Source organism: Mustela lutreola, chromosome 5, assembly GCF_030435805.1.
Source record: "Mustela lutreola isolate mMusLut2 chromosome 5, mMusLut2.pri, whole genome shotgun sequence".
NCBI lineage: Eukaryota > Metazoa > Chordata > Mammalia > Carnivora > Mustelidae > Mustela > Mustela lutreola.
In genome coordinates this window covers 152,138,504-152,154,878 of record NC_081294.1, presented here as the reverse complement: position 1 = coordinate 152,154,878, position 16,375 = coordinate 152,138,504, and the positions used below count along the sequence as shown (strand labels likewise).

The window sequence follows — 16,375 nt, the reverse complement described above, 5'->3', positions numbered from 1 at the left end:
GTTTTGTCTGATGATAATGTAGACATACCAACTTTCCTTTTCTCATCATTTTACTTTTAACCCTTTGTGTCTTTATACTTAAAGGGGGTTCTTGTAGACAGCCTCTGTGTGCTTCTTGCTGTCCTATCCAAATTGAAATTTTCTGGCTCTTGATCAAGTTGTGTAGACCATTTATATTTAATGTGATCATTGATATTATTTTATTTAAGTCACCTTGATATTTATTTATTTATTTATCAAGTTTTATTCACCCATTTAAGAGAGAGAGAGAATGAGTGGGGGAGGAGCAGAGTGATATTCCCAAGCAGAGTCCCAAGTGAGAGCAGAGTCTCAGAATGGATACAGGATCGATACTCAGATGGACATCTAGGCTCTTTCCATAGTTTGGCTATTGTGGACGTTGCTGCTATAAACATTTGGGTGCACGTGCCCCTTTGGATCATTACATTTATATCTTTAGGGTAAATACCCAGTAGTAAAAACACCTTCTTTTAAAGAGCTCACCTGATTAGGTCAGGCTTACCAAGGATAAACTTGATTTGTTCAAAGCCAACTGATTAAAGGCCTAGTTAAATCTGTAGAATTCCCTGCACCTCTGTTGTGTAACATAAATCACAGGAGTGCCATCAATCATGATCACACTCAAGGAGAGTGTATATACGAGGGGTGGGGATCTGGGGGAGGGATGTGCATCTTAGAATTCTTGCCCCCACAACATTTTAAACTTACTACCATCTACCATCTAGTGATACTACACTACTTCACATGTAAAATGAGGACCTCATGCCTGTATGCTTCCATTCTCCCTCTCAACCTCTGTGCTCCTGCTTGTTTCCTAGGGCTGTATCACAATGCACCATGAACAAGAATGGCTTAAAACCGCAGAAACTTCTTCTCTCACAGGGTATAAGTCCAAAGCCAAGGTGTCTGAGGGCCATGCTTCCTCTGAAGCCAAGGCTTCCTTGCCCTCTCCAGAAGTCTTTGACCTTCCCCAGTTTGAAGCTCCTATCTGTCCCTTCAATGTCACCTGATGTTCTCTGGGTGTATCAGGGTCTTTAGAAGGCTATCTTCTGATGCAAACACCAGTCCTATTGGATTAGGGGCCCTTCCTACTCTAGAATGGGCTCATCTTAGCTAATGCCATCTGCAGAGGCCCTGCTTCCAAATAACGTCGCATTCTGAGATACTGAGGGTTAGGACTTCAGGATATTTCGGCTGGGGCTGGGCGGGGGGGAGGGAACACAACTCAACCCATAATAGGGCTGTATTGTTAAGTATTGTTGCCCACGTATTTACAAACCCCACATGACATTATTTTTGCGTTAAATAGTCAGTTATGTTTTAAAGATATTTAAATCAAAAGAAAATCTTTCTATTTACCCATGTGGTTTCCATGTTCTTTGTGTAGTTCCGGTAGGGGCTGAGGCTGAGTGGGGCAGCTGCCTACTGACCTCCAGTGAGGGGAGGGACGGAAAGAGGCCTGAGCCCCATCTGCAGCCCACTGTGGCCATGCAGGGCCAGACATGCAGCCCCCTGCCCGCCCCTGCCCCGTGGCTCATCTCTCTTCTCTGTTTACTGCAAGTGTCCCTGTGTGGGAGGACTGTCTCAGGCCTCAGGTTTTTCAACAGCGATCGTTTCCCTACATGGTGATCCCTCTAACTTTTTGTGTCTTTCCAGATGAAATTGAGTGTTAGTGAAATTAAGAGGCCCAAGATTGGACTTCTGGGGAGCTGGAAGGTGCTGTTTGTCGATCTGGGTGCTGATGGCATAGGTGTGTTTGCTTTGGGAGAACTCACCTGCCTACCCACCTCAAATATGTGCATATTTCAGAATGTATGTTTTATTTCAGTAAAAAGCCAAAAAAAGAAAAGAAGGAAAGAAAGAAAGAAACAAACAAACAAACTGGGACACCTGTGTGGCTTAGTCAGTTAAGCATCCGACTCTTGATATCAGCTCAGGTCATGATCTAGGGTCCTGGGATCAAGCCCCACATTGGGCTCCGCACTCAGCAGGGAGTCTGCTTGTTCCTCTGCCTCTGCCCCTTCCCCACACAGGCACACACACTCCCATTCTCTCTCTCTCTCTAAAATAAATAAATACATCTTTAAAAAAACCACACAAAGAAACAAGCAAGCCATTCACTGAGGCTGAAAGAGAAGCTGAGGACCTCAGGGGCCCTGCTTGTGCAGGCTACTTGGCTGTCCACTGGTGGCCACTACACGGCCAGCACGGGGCCAGGGCTTAGCTCCCTGAGCCTATAGGCAGGGCTCCAGGACCTAGGGGTGATGAGATCTATGAATGGCCTCTGCAAACTGTCAAGTGCCCACGCATGCAATTCTGAACCCCCAAATGGCAGTCCATCTTCTGACGACTTTGGGTTGTAGAGCTCATATCCCAGAGCAGCCGTGGCAGCCATGCAGCTGTGGTGTGTCTGGAGGCCGCAGCCAGGCCTCTGCTTGGACAGATGACTTGGAACCCATCATCCCTGCCTTGCGTTAGACTCAAACATGCCCTCCATGGGCTTCCACCTGTTATTACAGACAAGTGGCTGGAGTGGCTGGAGAGAGAGATGGGACTCTTCAGTGGATGTGCCCTTCAGTGGATGTGGCTGGTTCCCCTCCCCTGCCCCCAGTAGTAGACAGGTTCGGCCCAGCAAGTGGCCTACTCCTGCGGGGGTGGGGTTCACACAGTGACCCCTGCCCCCACCCACCTGAGGTACCACACTTCACACCCACCCTTGGTTTGCTCTCTCCTTTCTTTTTAGGGGAAAAAAAAAGTCAGAAATGCAGAAAGGGGTAAAGCAGAAATTAAAACCGCTCCCTGGCCTATTAGATGATTAAGAGGATCCCTGTCATCCTAAGACATACTCGGGCATTTTCTCTGGGTGTGTGGAGGTATCGTTTCCTTTTGCGAAGATCCGTTCATGCTACACAAAGCCCGAGTTATAACCGGCTTTTCTCCCTGAGTAGCTGGCAGACATTCTACTCAGAATCTCTTGCCTTCCTCTGACAGCCAGTGGTGTTCCCTTGAAAAGCGACCAGTGCCCTGTTTCTAGGTGCTCCTGATGTGTAGACTGGCCCCTGATTGGGTCCTGAGTAATTGCTGTGTCTAAGGTCAAAGGCGTCGATCCAGGCTGGCTTCTGCCTTCATGCCATCCACCAGCTGCTCTTGGGAAGGCCCTCAAAGCCTTGGGCACCTCCCATGGGGTCACATATCCCAGGATGTCCTTGCCATGGCTGGTTCTTCCCGTCACTGAGTTGGTCCAGATGTCACCTCCACACATCAGCCTGGGAGCAGGGCTCATTAGACCCATTTTACAGACAAGAATGTGAGAGGGAAAGTTACCTCCTTGGGGTGTCCAAGTCAACAAGGACTAAGTTAACATCCACCCTCTGGTCCCATTGCCAATTCAGCATAGCCCCTGTCTGCTGCTGATGGCATAGTCCTCCCATCAAGAGTCTGGGGCATTACAGTTCTTTGTTTTGCATGTGCAGAAACTCAACTCAATCAGAGTTAAGCTCAAAGGGAGAACATGTTTGTGTCTGTAAATAAAAAGCCCAGGGATGGACTTCAGGCATGGCTAGATCCAGGACATGGTCTCGGTCTCTCTGCCTCTTGGTTCTTCTCTCTCCGTGTGAGTTCCTTTTACAATGAGGCTGTAGCAGCTTCGTACATAATTCCTAAGCTTTCCTCGACCTGAGGAGAAAGACACGTTGCAATGGTAAATGTTAATAAATGTTCTAAGAACCGAGTCTGGGTAACGTGTCTACCACGAATCTGCTTCAAAGGCGAGAGGGTTGAGATGCATTAAGTGGCCGGGCCTGGATCCCTTGCCCTCCTCAAACCATTGTAGGCCAAGGCATTCCTGCCCTGGGTGGCTGGCTACCAGGGCCATATGCCTTTCTACCCCAGGCAAGAGAGGGAGGACAAAATGGGTTTTGTTGACAGAAGAGGACAGATGCTGGGCAGGAAGAAGCCACAGAGGCCAGTGACCCTGGGCAGCTGCTGCGGGTCCGCCATGGCAAGAAGCCCAGGGGCAAACCCAGTTTCCCAGTGGCACGCCAGCACCGGCCGCATGCTGGACTTGCTCTGGACCCCCTGCTGCAGCTTGAGCAGAGGTATCAGGCCCTCACCTGAGGGCCTTCACAGGGGCAGCTGGAACTGAGAAGAGTAAACAGTGGAGCCCATTAGTGGCTTACTCCTTGGGGAAGTTGCTAGGTGAGCAGAGCCTGAGCCCACAGTGAATTCAGCTTAAGTAATAAGGGATTCAGGCAGACCAGCACCCAGTGCAGGGTGGGAGGCAGGCCCCAAGAGGGAAGGGACTGGGGCTGCTGAGCCAAGGATCTGATATACAGCAGACCCCAAAGACATCCTTTCCCCTGGTTGGATGTTTCTGAAGTAGCCCCAGTGCCTCTGTGTCCCTTAGGGCAGCCTCCCCATCCCTGCCTCTCACCCGGCCCCTCCTTCTCACTGCAAGGGTCTCCCCACCCCTCACCCCGGTTCCCCACATGCTGGCAAAGTTGCCATCCCTGGAAGCTCCTCTTTTTTTTTTTTTTAATTTTTTATTTTTTATAAACATATATTTTTAACCCCAGGGGTACAGGTCTGTGAATCGCCAGGTTTACACACTTCACAGCACTCACCAAAGCACATACCCTCCCCAATGTCCATAACCCCACCCCCTTTCGCCCAACCCCCCTCCACCCAGCAACCCTCAGTTTGTTTTGTGAGATTAAGAGTCACTTATGGTTTGTCTCCCTCCCAATCCCATCTTATTTCATTGATTCTTCTCCTACCCACTTAAGCCCCCATGTTGCATCACCACTTCCTCATATCAGGGAGATCATATGATAGTTGTCTTTCTCTGCTTGACTTATTTCGCTAAGCATGATACGCTCTAGTTCCATCCATGTTGTCGCAAATGGCAAGATTTCATTTCTTTTGATGGCTGCATAGTATTCCATTGTGTATATATACCACATCTTGATCCATTCATCTGTTGATGGACATCTAGGTTCTTTCCATAGTTTGGCTATTGTGGACATTGCTGCTATAAACATTCGGGTGCACGTGCCCCTTTGGATCACTACGTTAGTATCTTTAGGGTAAATACCCAGTAGTGCAATTGCTGGGTCATAGGGCACTTCTATTTTCAACATTTTGAGGAACCTCCATGCTGTTTTCCAGAGTGGTTGCACCAGCTTGCATTCCCACCAATAGTGTAGGAGGGTTCCCCTTTCTCCGCATCCTCGCCAGCATCTGTCATTTCCTGACTTGTTGATTTTAGCCATTCTGACTGGTGTGAGGCGATATCTCATTGTGGTTTTGATTTGTATTTCCCTGATGCCGAATGATATGGAGCACTTTTTCATGTGTCTGTTGGCCATCTGGATGTCTTCTTTGCAGAAATGTCTGTTCATGTCCTCTGCCCATTTCTTGATTGGATTATTTGTTCTTTGGGTGTTGAGTTTGCTAAGTTCTTTATAGATTTTGGACACTAGTCCTTTATCTGATATGTCTTTTGCAAATATCTTCTCCCGTTCTGTCAGTTGTCTTTTGATTTTGTGAACTGTTTCCTTTGCTGTGCAAAAGCTTTTGACCTTGATGAAATCCCAATAGTTCATTTTTGCCCTTGCTTCCCTTGCCTTTGGCTATGTTCCTAGGAAGATGTTGCTGCGGCTGAGGTCGAAGAGGTTGCTGCCTGTGTTCTCCTCAAGGATTTTGATGGATTCCTTTCGCACATTGAGGTCCTTCATCCATTTTGAGTCTATTTTCATGTGTGGTGTAAGGAAATGGTCCAATTTCATTTTTCTGCATGTGGCTGTCCAGTTTTCCCAACACCATTTATTGAAGAGGCTGTCTTTTTTCCATTGGACATTCTTTCCTGCTTTGTCGAAGATTAGTTGACCATAGAGTTGAGGGTCTATTTCTGGGCTCTCTATTCTGTTCCATTGATCTATGTGTCTGTTTTTGTGCCAGTACCATGCTGTCTTGATGATGACAGCTTTGTAATAGAGCTTGAAGTCCGGAATTGTGATGCCACCAACTTTGGCTTTCTTTTTCAATATCCCTTTGGCTATTCGAGGTCTTTTCTGGTTCCATATAAATTTTAGAATTATTTGTTCCATTTCTTTGAAAAAGATGGATGGTACTTTGATAGGAATTGCATTAAATGTGTAGATTGCTTTAGGTAGCATAGACATTTTCACAATATTTATTCTTCCAATCCAGGAGCATGGAAAGTTTTTCCATTTCTTTGTGTCTTCTTCAATTACTTTCATGAGTGCTTTATAATTTTCTGAGTATAGATTCTGTGCCTCTTTGTTTAGGTTTATTCCTAGGTATCTTATGGTTTTGGGTGCAATTGTAAATGGGATTGACTCCTTAATTTCTCTTTCTTCTGTCTTGCTGTTGGTGTAGAGAAATGCAACTGATTTCTGTGCATTGATTTTATATCCTGACATTTTACTGAATTCATGTACAAGTTCTAGCAGTTTTGGAGTGGAGTCTTTTGGGTTTTCCACATGTACTATCATATCATCTGCGAAGAGTGATAATTTGACTTCTCCTTTGCTGATTTGGATGCCTTTAATTTCCTTTTGTTGTCTGATTGCTGAGGCTAGGACCTCTAGTACTATGTTGAATAGCAGTGGTGATAATTGACATCCCTGCCGTGTTCCTGACCTTAGCGGAAAAGCTTTCAGTTTTTCTCCATTGAGAATGATATTTGCGGTGGGTTTTTCATAAGTGGCTTTGATGATATTGACGTTTGTGCCCTCTATCCCTACACTTTGAAGAGTTTTGATCAGGAAGGAATGCTGTACTTTGTCAAATGCTTTTTCAGCATCTATTGAGAGTATCAGATGGTTCTTGTTCTTTCTTTTACTGATGTGTTGTATCACATTGATTGATTTGAGGATGTTGAACCAACCTTGCAGCCCTGGAATAAATCCCACTTAGTCGTGGTGAATAATCCTTTTAATTTACTGTTGAATCCTATTGGCTAGTATTTTGTTGAGTATTTTCGCACCTGTGTTCATCAAGGATATTGGTCTATAGCTCTCTTTTTTGATGGGATCCTTGTCTGGTTTTGGGATCAAGGTGATGTTGGCCTCATAAAATGAGTTTGGAAGTTTTCCTTCCATTTCTATTTTTTGGAACAATTTCAGGAGAATAGGAATTAGTTCTTCTTTAAATGTTTGGTAGAATTCCCCCGGGAAGCCGTCTGCCCCTGGGCTTTTGTTTGTTTGGAGATTTTTAATGACTGTTTCAATCTCCTTACTGGTTATGGGTCTGTTCAGGCTTTCTATTTCTTCCTGGTTCAGTTGTGGTAGTTTATGTGTTTCTAGGAATGCATCCATTTCTTCCAGATTGACAAATTTGTTGGCGTAGAGTTGCTCATAGTATGTTCTTATAATAGTTGTATTTCTTTGGTGTTAGTTGTGATCTCTCCTCTTTCATTCATGATTTTATTTATTTGGGTCCTTTCTCTTTTCTTTTTGATAAGTCTGGCCAGGGGTTTATCAATTATTAATTCTTTCAAAGAACCAGCTCCAAGTTTCGTTGATTTGCTCTATTGTTTTTTTTGTTGTTGTTTGTTTGTTTCTATTTCATTGATTTCTGCTCTGATCTTTACGATTTCTCTTCTCCTGCTGGGCTTAGGGTTTCTTTCTTGTTCTTTCTCCAGCTCCTTTAGGTGTAGGGTTAGGTTGTATACCTGAGACCTTTCTTGTTTCTTGAGAAAGGCTTGTACCGCTCTATATTTTCCTCTCAGGACTGCCTTTGTTGTGTCCCACAGATTTTGTACCGTTGTATTTTCATTATCATTTGTTTCCATGATTTTTTTCAATTCTTCTTTAATTTCCCGGTTGACCCATTCATTCTTTAGAAGGATGCTGTTTAGTCTCCATGTATTTGGGTTCTTTCCAAACTTCCTCTTGTGGTTGAGTTCTAGCTTCAGAGCATTGTGGTCTGAAAATATGCAGGGAATGATCCCAATCTTTTGATACCAGTTGAGTCCTGATTTAGGACCGAAGATGTGATCTATTCTGGAGAATGTTCCATGTGCACTAGAGAAGAATGTGTATTCTGTTGCTTTGGGATGAAATGTTCTGAATATATCTGTGATGTCCATCTGGTCCAGTGTATCATTTAAGGCCTTTATTTCCTTGCTGATCTTTTGCTTGGATGATCTGTCCATTTCAGTGAGGGGAGTGTTAACGTCCCCTACTATTATTGTATTATTGTTGATGTGTTTCTTTGAGTTTGTTATTAATTGGTTTATATAGTTGGCTGCTCCCACGTTGGGGGGCATAGATATTTAAAATTGTTAGATCTTCTTGTTGGACAGACCCTTTGAGTATGATATAGTGTCCTTCCTCATCTCTTATTATAGTCTTTGGCTTAAAATCTAATTGATCTGATATAAGGATTGCTACTCCTGCTTTCTTCTGATGTCCATTAGCATGGTAGATTCTTTTCCACCCCCTCACTTTAAATCTGGAGGTGTCTTCGGGCTTAAAATGAGTTTCTTGGAGGCAACATATAGATGGGTTTTGGTTTTTTATCCATTCTGATGCCCTGTGTCTTTTGATTGGGGCATTTAGCCCATTAACATTCAAGGTAACTATTGAGAGATATGAATTTAGTGCCATTGTATTGCCTGTAAGGTGACTGTTACTGTATATTGTCTCTGCTCCTTACTGATCTACCACTTGTAGGCTCTCTCTTTTCTTAGAGGACCCCTTTCAATATTTCCTGTAGAGCTGGTTTGGTGTTTGCAAATTCTTTCAGTTTTTGTTTGTCCTGGAAGCTTTTAATCTCTCCTTCTATTTTCAATGATAGCCTAGCTGGATATAGTATTCTTGGCTGCATGTTTTTCTCCTTTAGTGCTCTGAAAATATCATGCCAGCTCTTTCTGGCCTGCCAGGTCTCTGTGGATAAGTCAGCTGCCAATCTAATATTTTTATCATTGTATGTTACAGACTTCTTTTCCAGGGCTGCTTTCAGGATTTTCTCTTTGTCACTGAGACTTGTAAATTTTTCTATTAGGTGACGGGGTGTGGGCCTATTCTTATTGATTTTGAGCGGCGTTCTCTGAACCTCCTGAATTTTGATGCTCGTTCCCTTTGCCATATTGGGGAAATTCTCCCCAATAATTCTCTCCAGTATACCTTCTGCTCCCCTCTCTCTTTCTTCTTCTTCTGGAATCCCAATTATTCTAATGTTGTTTCGTCTTATGGTGTCACTTATCTCTCGAATTCTCCCCTCGTGGTCCAGTAGCTGTTTGTCCCTCTTTTGCTCAGCTTCTTTATTCTCTGTCATTTGGTCTTCTATATCACTAATTCTTTCTTCTGCCTCATTTATCCTAGCAGTGAGAGCCTCTATTTTTGACTGTACCTCATTAATAGCTTTTTTTATTTCAATCAACTTGGTTAGATTTTAGTTCTTTTATTTCTCCAGAAAGGGCTTTTTTATCTCCCGAGAGTGTTTCTCTAATATCTTCCATGCCTTTTTCGAGCCCGGCTAGAACCTTGAGAATTGTCATTCTGAACTCTAGATCTGACATATTACCAATGTCTGTATTGACTAGGTCCCTAGCCTTTGGTACTGCCTCTTGTTCTTTTTTTTGTGGTGAATTTTTCCGCCTTGTCATTTTGTCCAGATAAGAGTATATGAAGGAGCAAGTAAAATACTAAAAGGGTGGCAACAACCCCCGGAAAATATGCTTTATCTAAATCAGAAGAGATCCCAAATCGTGAGGGGAGAGAAAGGGGATAAAAAGAGGTTCAAAAAGAAAGAAAGAAAAAAAAAGAAAAAAGAAAAGAAAAGAAAAGAATTTAAAAAAAAGAAAACGAATAAAGAAAAATATAAAAAAGAAAAAATATATGTATTAGATAAACTAGTTAAAAAACGTTAAAAAAGAAAAGGGTAATAGTTAAAAAAAATTTTAGCAGGAGAGGAGAAAAAAAATGAAAAAGAAAAAAATTAAATTAACTGCAAGACTAAAAAAAATCACAGGGAGAAAGCCATGAGTTCCGTGCTTTGCTTTCTCCTCCTCTGGAATTCTGCTGCTCTCCTTGGTATTGAAACTGCACTCCTTGGTAAGTGAACTTGGTCTTGGCTGGATTTCTTGTTGATCTTCTGGGGGAGGGGCCTGGTGTAGTGATTCTCAAGTGTCTTTGCCCCAGGCGGAATTGCACCGCCCTTACCAGGGGCTGAGTAATCCGCTGGGGTTTGCTTTCTGGAGCTTTTGTTCCCTGAGCACTTTCCGTAGAGTTCAGGAGGACGGGAATAGAAATGGCGGCCTCCTGGTCTCTGGCCCAGAGGAGCCAAGAGCCCAGGGCCCCACTCCTCAGTGTGCCCTCAGAGAACAGCGCCCAGTTACTCCCATCTGCCTGACCTCCGGCCACGTTCCGAACTCACCGAGCCTGCGACCGGTTCAAGGTAACACCGAGCTGTGAGCTTACTGTCGGCTCTGTCTCTGTAGCCAGTTTTCCCGTTCCAATACCTGCAAGTTCTCCGACACTCAGACACCCCTGATCCTTCTGTGACCCTGCGGGACCTGAGGCCACGCTGACCCCACGTGGGCTTCGCCCCGGTTTAACCTCTGGAGCAATGTCCCTCAGCGGAACAGACTTTTAAAAGTCCTGATTTTGTGCTCCGTTGCTCCGCCACTTGCCGGGAGCCGGCCCCTCCCCCCGGGGTCTATCTTCCCATTGCTTTGGATTCACTTCTCCGCCGGTCCTACCTTTCAGAAAGTGGTTGTTTTTCTGTTTCCAGAATTGCTGTTCTTCTTCTCTTCAATCTGCCGATGGATTTGCAGGTGTTTGCAATCTTTAGATAAGCTATTTAACTGATCTCCTGCTAGCTGAAGTAGTCTCAGCCTGCTACTTCTCCGCCATCTTGACTCCTCCCTCCCCGGAAGCTCCTCTTGATTGCAGCCCCCTCCTCCAGGAAGCCAGGTGGACTGAGGTGCACCGGGAAGAGATGCAGGCAGGACCGGCTTCTGCCCAACCCTGAGAGCTCCCATTCCCAGAGCTGTCACGTTTTTGCAGAACCTGGGTGGCTGAAACTTTTCTGAAGACGAACGTGAGCCCCAGAGAGCCAGGGCCCCCTGTCCCCTGAGCAGCGGGACCCGTCCACACCAGCAGCCATTCTTCCCTGGTGCAGGACACCTATCCTGGACTGCAGCCTGGGCCAAGCCCTGAGAACGGGACTTACGGCCGCCCAAGCTGAGTCTTTGCAAGAGGGAAGCAGGCACTCAGCATGGCTGGGTTATCTGGTGTCCCCCCCACCTTCCATCTGCAGGAGCACGCAGAGAGCGGGGAGGGCTGGGGCGGGGAAAGGGGGATGTGTATGGCCTTGGCCTCAAGGGCCCCCTGCTGCCTGAGGAAGCTCAGGCTTCCTGCCGGGCTTAGACGTGTGGAGGAACCAGCTTGGTTTGCCCAAGAGACCCCAGGGTAGGAGAGCCTGAAATCTACCCCACCCGCCAGCCACTAGCCCTGTGACCTCGGGGCGCCAGCCGAGGTCCCCCTTGGGGGTGGTACTGGGAATTAAACACAGCCATGTGTTCGCTCACTGCTCAGTCATTGTTACGTGTGGATGTGTTTACTTTAATGCATTTTAAAAAGCATATGGCCAGCATATGAGACCCATGAGATCGTAGATATTGTTGGTAAGGACAATGCTAATCTTAAAATGGAAACTGATAGGAGGGACGTGGTTCGCTGAAGAGCTGCCCTGGGAGCAGGGGGCCTGGCAATATCCCAAAAGGGACCCTGGAGTGTCCCGTTCAACAGATGCTGACATGAAGGGTTTCATTTCCCAAAGGCCCCAAGCCTGAGGTTGGGCTCTTGCAGGGACCCAGGTGGTGGCGCTGGACAGGAGCATCACCCTCCCATACCTGGCATACAGGTGTCCCCAGTCCTGGGAAGGCTGTTCCTCCTGGGGAGTGTCCTCACTCCTCCAGCACCCCTCGAGGCTTCCACATGCTGACAGGGTGGCTCGGCCCAGCACAGAGGATCTGGGGTGAGCTGGGCTCCCTCATCGGCCGGGGCAAGGCACCATGGTTCTCGCCTGGGAAATGGGACACGGGAGCAGCAAGGTGCTGGTGGGCAAGGATGGAGTGAGCCCGTCCAGGGGAGAGCCAAGCCCGGGGCCACACAAGGTGAGGCTCACGATTGCCCCCTGCCCCCCATAACTGCTCCTGCTGGAAGGTCGGCTGAATCTGGGGGAGGGAGAACCGGCCATCCCACGTGGGCCAAGGCATCACTGTGAGTCACGTGATCGTGTGTTAAGCATGTGCGGACTGGGAGTCTTGCTGGGACAGAGTGGCCGGTTCACCCCTGTCCCCTCCCCTCTCCACCCACGGGAGGCAGCAGACTGGCGAGCACATGATCAGGAAGCTCTGCAGGGGCTGCAAGGGTGCAGGTGTTAGAGCAGGTCTGTGGGTCTCACATCACAGACTTCTCTGCATGAATGTCCCTGCCGGCCTGAGCACGGGAGGTAGGCAGAGTGATCAGGAGCTGGGCTGGAGCTGGGAGCCCCCTACCCCCCGCCAGATGCAGAGAGCAGGGGCGAATGTCCAGTGCCTGATGGCCAGTAGTTAGCAGTCCGGGCCTCCGAGGAGGGGTTCTGGTGGCCACATGGCCTTCTAGGCAGGACTCGGGTCCTAGCACCGTGGCCTCCTTGCCCATCTTTCAGGATGGTGGCTGCAGAGACTGTTCTGCCTGGGTCCCTGGCGTTGACCCTGCGCAGGGGAATGACTCCAGGGTCTGGGGTCTGAGTTTCCTGCCATCCAGCCGGGACCCCTCCCTACACCAGCTGCCTGGGGTCTGCCTATGCGGAGACCGTCCCAAGTGAGAACCGGTCCCTGCTTTGGGTGATTCTGGACCCACATGCAGGGGAATCATAAAAGCCTGATGATCAGTTTGAGCCCCTGGAAGCATTGGGGGCCGTTCTGTGCCCCCCTCACCTTCCAGTTAGCTGGGTGACCCTAGCACAGGTCAGGTCCTCTCTCTGAGCCTCAGTTTCCCCTTCTGTGAAATGCAGATAAGGACAAAACTGCTCTTCGGCCAAGCCTTGAGGGAAGCCCATTCACAATGGTGTGTCTGTGCGCAGGCAGCCTGGGTGCGGACCAGGGAATGACAGTCCCAGTGTCCCAGAGGCTGCAGCCCAGAATGGGGACTGAACCCACAGTTGCGATGGCAGCTGCCAGGCTTGGGGGGGGTGGTGCGCAGTTCAGACACACACATGCACACATCTTCCCAGCCTTTCTGACAACGGCCTTTTCTCTGTCTGCTGGATGTTTCTGAAAGGAGCCAGAGAGAAACAGTATGATTCTTTGTTTTATTCTAACACTGATGACTTCATCTTCCCTTGTTCTTCCCAGAAAAGATGATGACGAATTTGTTAAAGTTCAGCTGTGAGAGCCCCCTCTTAGAGCAAGAATGAGAAGTATTTAAAAGCAGCTTCTTGCTTCTTGGAGTTATTTTCAGACAAGTGGCCCCACTCAGGCTCACGGTGGCTCTCCAGCTCCCGCTGTCCATGGGGAGGAAGGTGGGGAGTACCTGTCCTGGTCCCCAAGCTCCCCGGCCCTCTGGGACCACCCCCAGCTCCTTGTCTGGGCCCCGCACCTGTGTCCCAGTCACCGGGCACTGGGAACAAAAAGCTGGGCAGTTTTCAACTTGTTCCCCCAGATTTCCAGATTCAGGGCAGAAATGAAATGGTTTCCAGACCCTTCTAGCCAGAAGGGAATGAATGGATCCAGGGAATGATATCTGGGGCAGCCTTCCCTCCGTGCTGACTGCTGACGCCCCTGCACCTCTGGACTCCCCTTCCTTAGCCACCCTGTGGTCGCCGGGCCTTGACCAGGACAGCCCCAGGTATATGCGGCCAGGCTCCGAGAGAGGACAGAAAAACACACAAGTGGCAGCCAAGGGCCAGGCAGCCTGGGCTGGGCGGGGGCAAGTCCTGCCTGGGGGTGGGGGGAGGCGGATGGACAGGCTGGGGTGACTACCCAGCTGTCTGGGTATGATGGGGACCTTGGGTCCCCTGTGATGGAGAAGGGGGCTCCCAGTCCTCCTTGGCCTACCCTCAGGGCAGCAGGGCAGGGAAGGGTGTTGTGGGCAGGACGACACACTGGCACGACACTGACCTGCTCCTCACCTACTGGGGGATATGATGAACCCACTTTACAGATGTGGAAACTAAGGTTCAGCCAGTGAGGCTCCACCCACCCTCAGCCACAGAGCCAGCCTCTGCCTCCCCAGACCATTCTTTGAAACAACTTCCAGAAGCCACGGGGAGAAAACAAAGTGTTTATTTTTGCCCAAACTGTTCCCCCTCCCCGAATCGCCTGAGAGGTGTTTGTCTGGAGGTGTGGGTGACTCACGCAGGCGCTCAGAGATGGAACCGGTTATTTTTGCCTCAGACTCTGGCAGGCCGTGGGCAGTGTCCCCATGGGGTGCACGGGTGGCCCAGGCTGACCCACTGCGGGAGGGAGACCAGGTGGCAGAGTCAGCGTGCCCTGGCCTCCCCACCCGGGTCCTGAAAACAAGCCCCCAGGCCCAAAAGGCAGGCTCTAAGTTCGCTGGGGGTGCTTGTTGCCTGCTGGGTCTCCTGCCCTCCTGGGGGTGATGCTGGCTTCAGGCCATCATCCAGGTTGCCATCCCCATTGCCCCATTCTGTTGCATCTGAGCATGAGCCCCTTTCCCCCACCCACTGCAGGCTGCGTGCCCCAGGATGACTCCCACGCTCTTCCCAATAATGCCTGAGCCTGGCCTTTGTGGGTACAGCTGCAGAACCTGCAAGTCCCAGGCTCTCGTAGTCTGGCGGCCACAGAACCAGAGATGAGAAGGGGTCTTCTGCCCTGGGCTCTCCGGGCTGCTCCCTCCCTGAAGAGGTTAAGGGAGTGGGCTTGCCAAGAATGGAGGGGTCATGGCCAGGGTCTCAGGAGAGCAGGGTCCTCACATCCTGGAACTAGGGCCATGGCCTTCTAACCCAAGCTGTCCCCCACATTCTGGGATTCCAGGGCCTCAATTTGGAGAGGCTCTGCGGTGCTTTCAAGAGCCCCTTCCCTCCAGGGCCCCAAAGGGCAGGAGCCACAGCAGTGGCAGGGGTGGGGGTGGGGAGTCATCCTGACACTACCGCAGGACGGAGACAAGCACATTGAGGCTGGACCGGGGGACAGATGCCACAGCTGCCAGCACGTTGGAGACTCGGCCTTGAGGACCGGGGGAACAGGAGAGGACCGTGACCTGGTGAGCTGGTGCCACACAGAGAGGGGCTCCAAGTCAGAGGCAGGCGGCCTGTAGGCCAGGGCAAAGCAGGGCAGGGCGGGCAGGGCAGGGGGCCCAGCACAGGATGGGGAGGAGAGAGAGCACCAAAGGAGGCCTGAGACCATAGGAGCCGTCTGAAGTTTTGGCAGGAGAGGAGACTATGAACAGCTTACTCTGGGTGCTCATAGGAGGCCGGTGAGCCCCCAGCCAGGGCAGGGGTCCTGCAAGGAGGAGACCAGCAGGCCGGACCAGTGGCCTAGCAGGGTCTCGGGGACCCTGGCAGAGTCTCAGCCAGGAACAGTTAGCGTTTTCATTCCTGGTCCTCCCTTCATGCCTCTCAGCGGCCAGTGTGTTCCTCCCACAGTCTGATAGTCATTCTCCGTGGTAAATAAGACACTTGTTCCTTCTCACAAAGCAAGCCACGTTTCTCCCTGGCAGCTGCCGCCTGGCTGGCCAGGCCACCGAGCAGCCTGGTCACCACAGTCAGCCTCGGCCAGTGGCCAGACACAGCTGAGCACTTTCTCCACCTTCCTGCACAGGCTGCTGTACTCCGTCAGCTCCCAGGGACTGCCAGTCACCCAGCCAGCCAGCCAGCCTTGATCGACTGAGCCCTGCTTCAGATGCTGGGGGCTTAGCAGTGAGCAGGATTGACAAAGCTGTGCCCCTGAGGAGCTCCTGGCCCTGTGGGGAGGACAGCAGGTAAACAAGTAGCAAAAAGACCCAGGATAATGTTGCTACCAGGATAAATGGCGCAGGGCAGGAAATGAGGCCCCAGAGTGCAGGGAACACAGCCTGTGTGAGACAGGAGTGCAGGGAGAATTACAGACAAGGTCACAGGGGTGGTCTTGGAGCCCAGTCGGTAGGACTTCGTGGACCACGAAGTGGGCTTTAGGGAAAGGCCCAGACCTGTCACACACCAAGTCCCAGCACTGTGCTGGGCACATTCATTCACAAGCTCTCTGGAGCTGACATGGGCTTGTTAGGCCCCTTGTGCGTGGGGGGAACTGAGGCTCGGGGAGGCACCTACACACTTCCTAGCCGCTCACATCCACTGGCCACGGCCCCTCCTCTCCCAGCAGACCAGCCCTCAGACA

At 49.6% G+C, this 16,375-nt stretch overlaps 1 protein-coding gene across 10 annotated transcripts in view; it reads left to right on the top strand.

The window, feature by feature from the left end:
- RASGEF1C (RasGEF domain family member 1C) overlaps window positions 1–16,375 on the top strand; it is an 83,575-nt gene that overhangs the window by 17,898 nt on the left and 49,302 nt on the right. For 3 of the 10 annotated variants that reach the window (XM_059175937.1, XM_059175938.1, XM_059175935.1), the window contains exons 1-3: window positions 12,374–12,444; window positions 15,156–15,263; window positions 15,821–15,980. The exons of 4 other annotated variants lie outside the window; for them this stretch is intronic. The gene's annotated coding sequence lies outside the window, so the exon portion shown is untranslated. Of the gene's footprint in view, window positions 1–12,373; window positions 12,445–15,155; window positions 15,264–15,820; window positions 15,981–16,375 lie in introns of those variants that run through there. 3 more of the 10 variants (XM_059175934.1, XM_059175943.1, XM_059175939.1) reach the window with 3 other exon arrangements.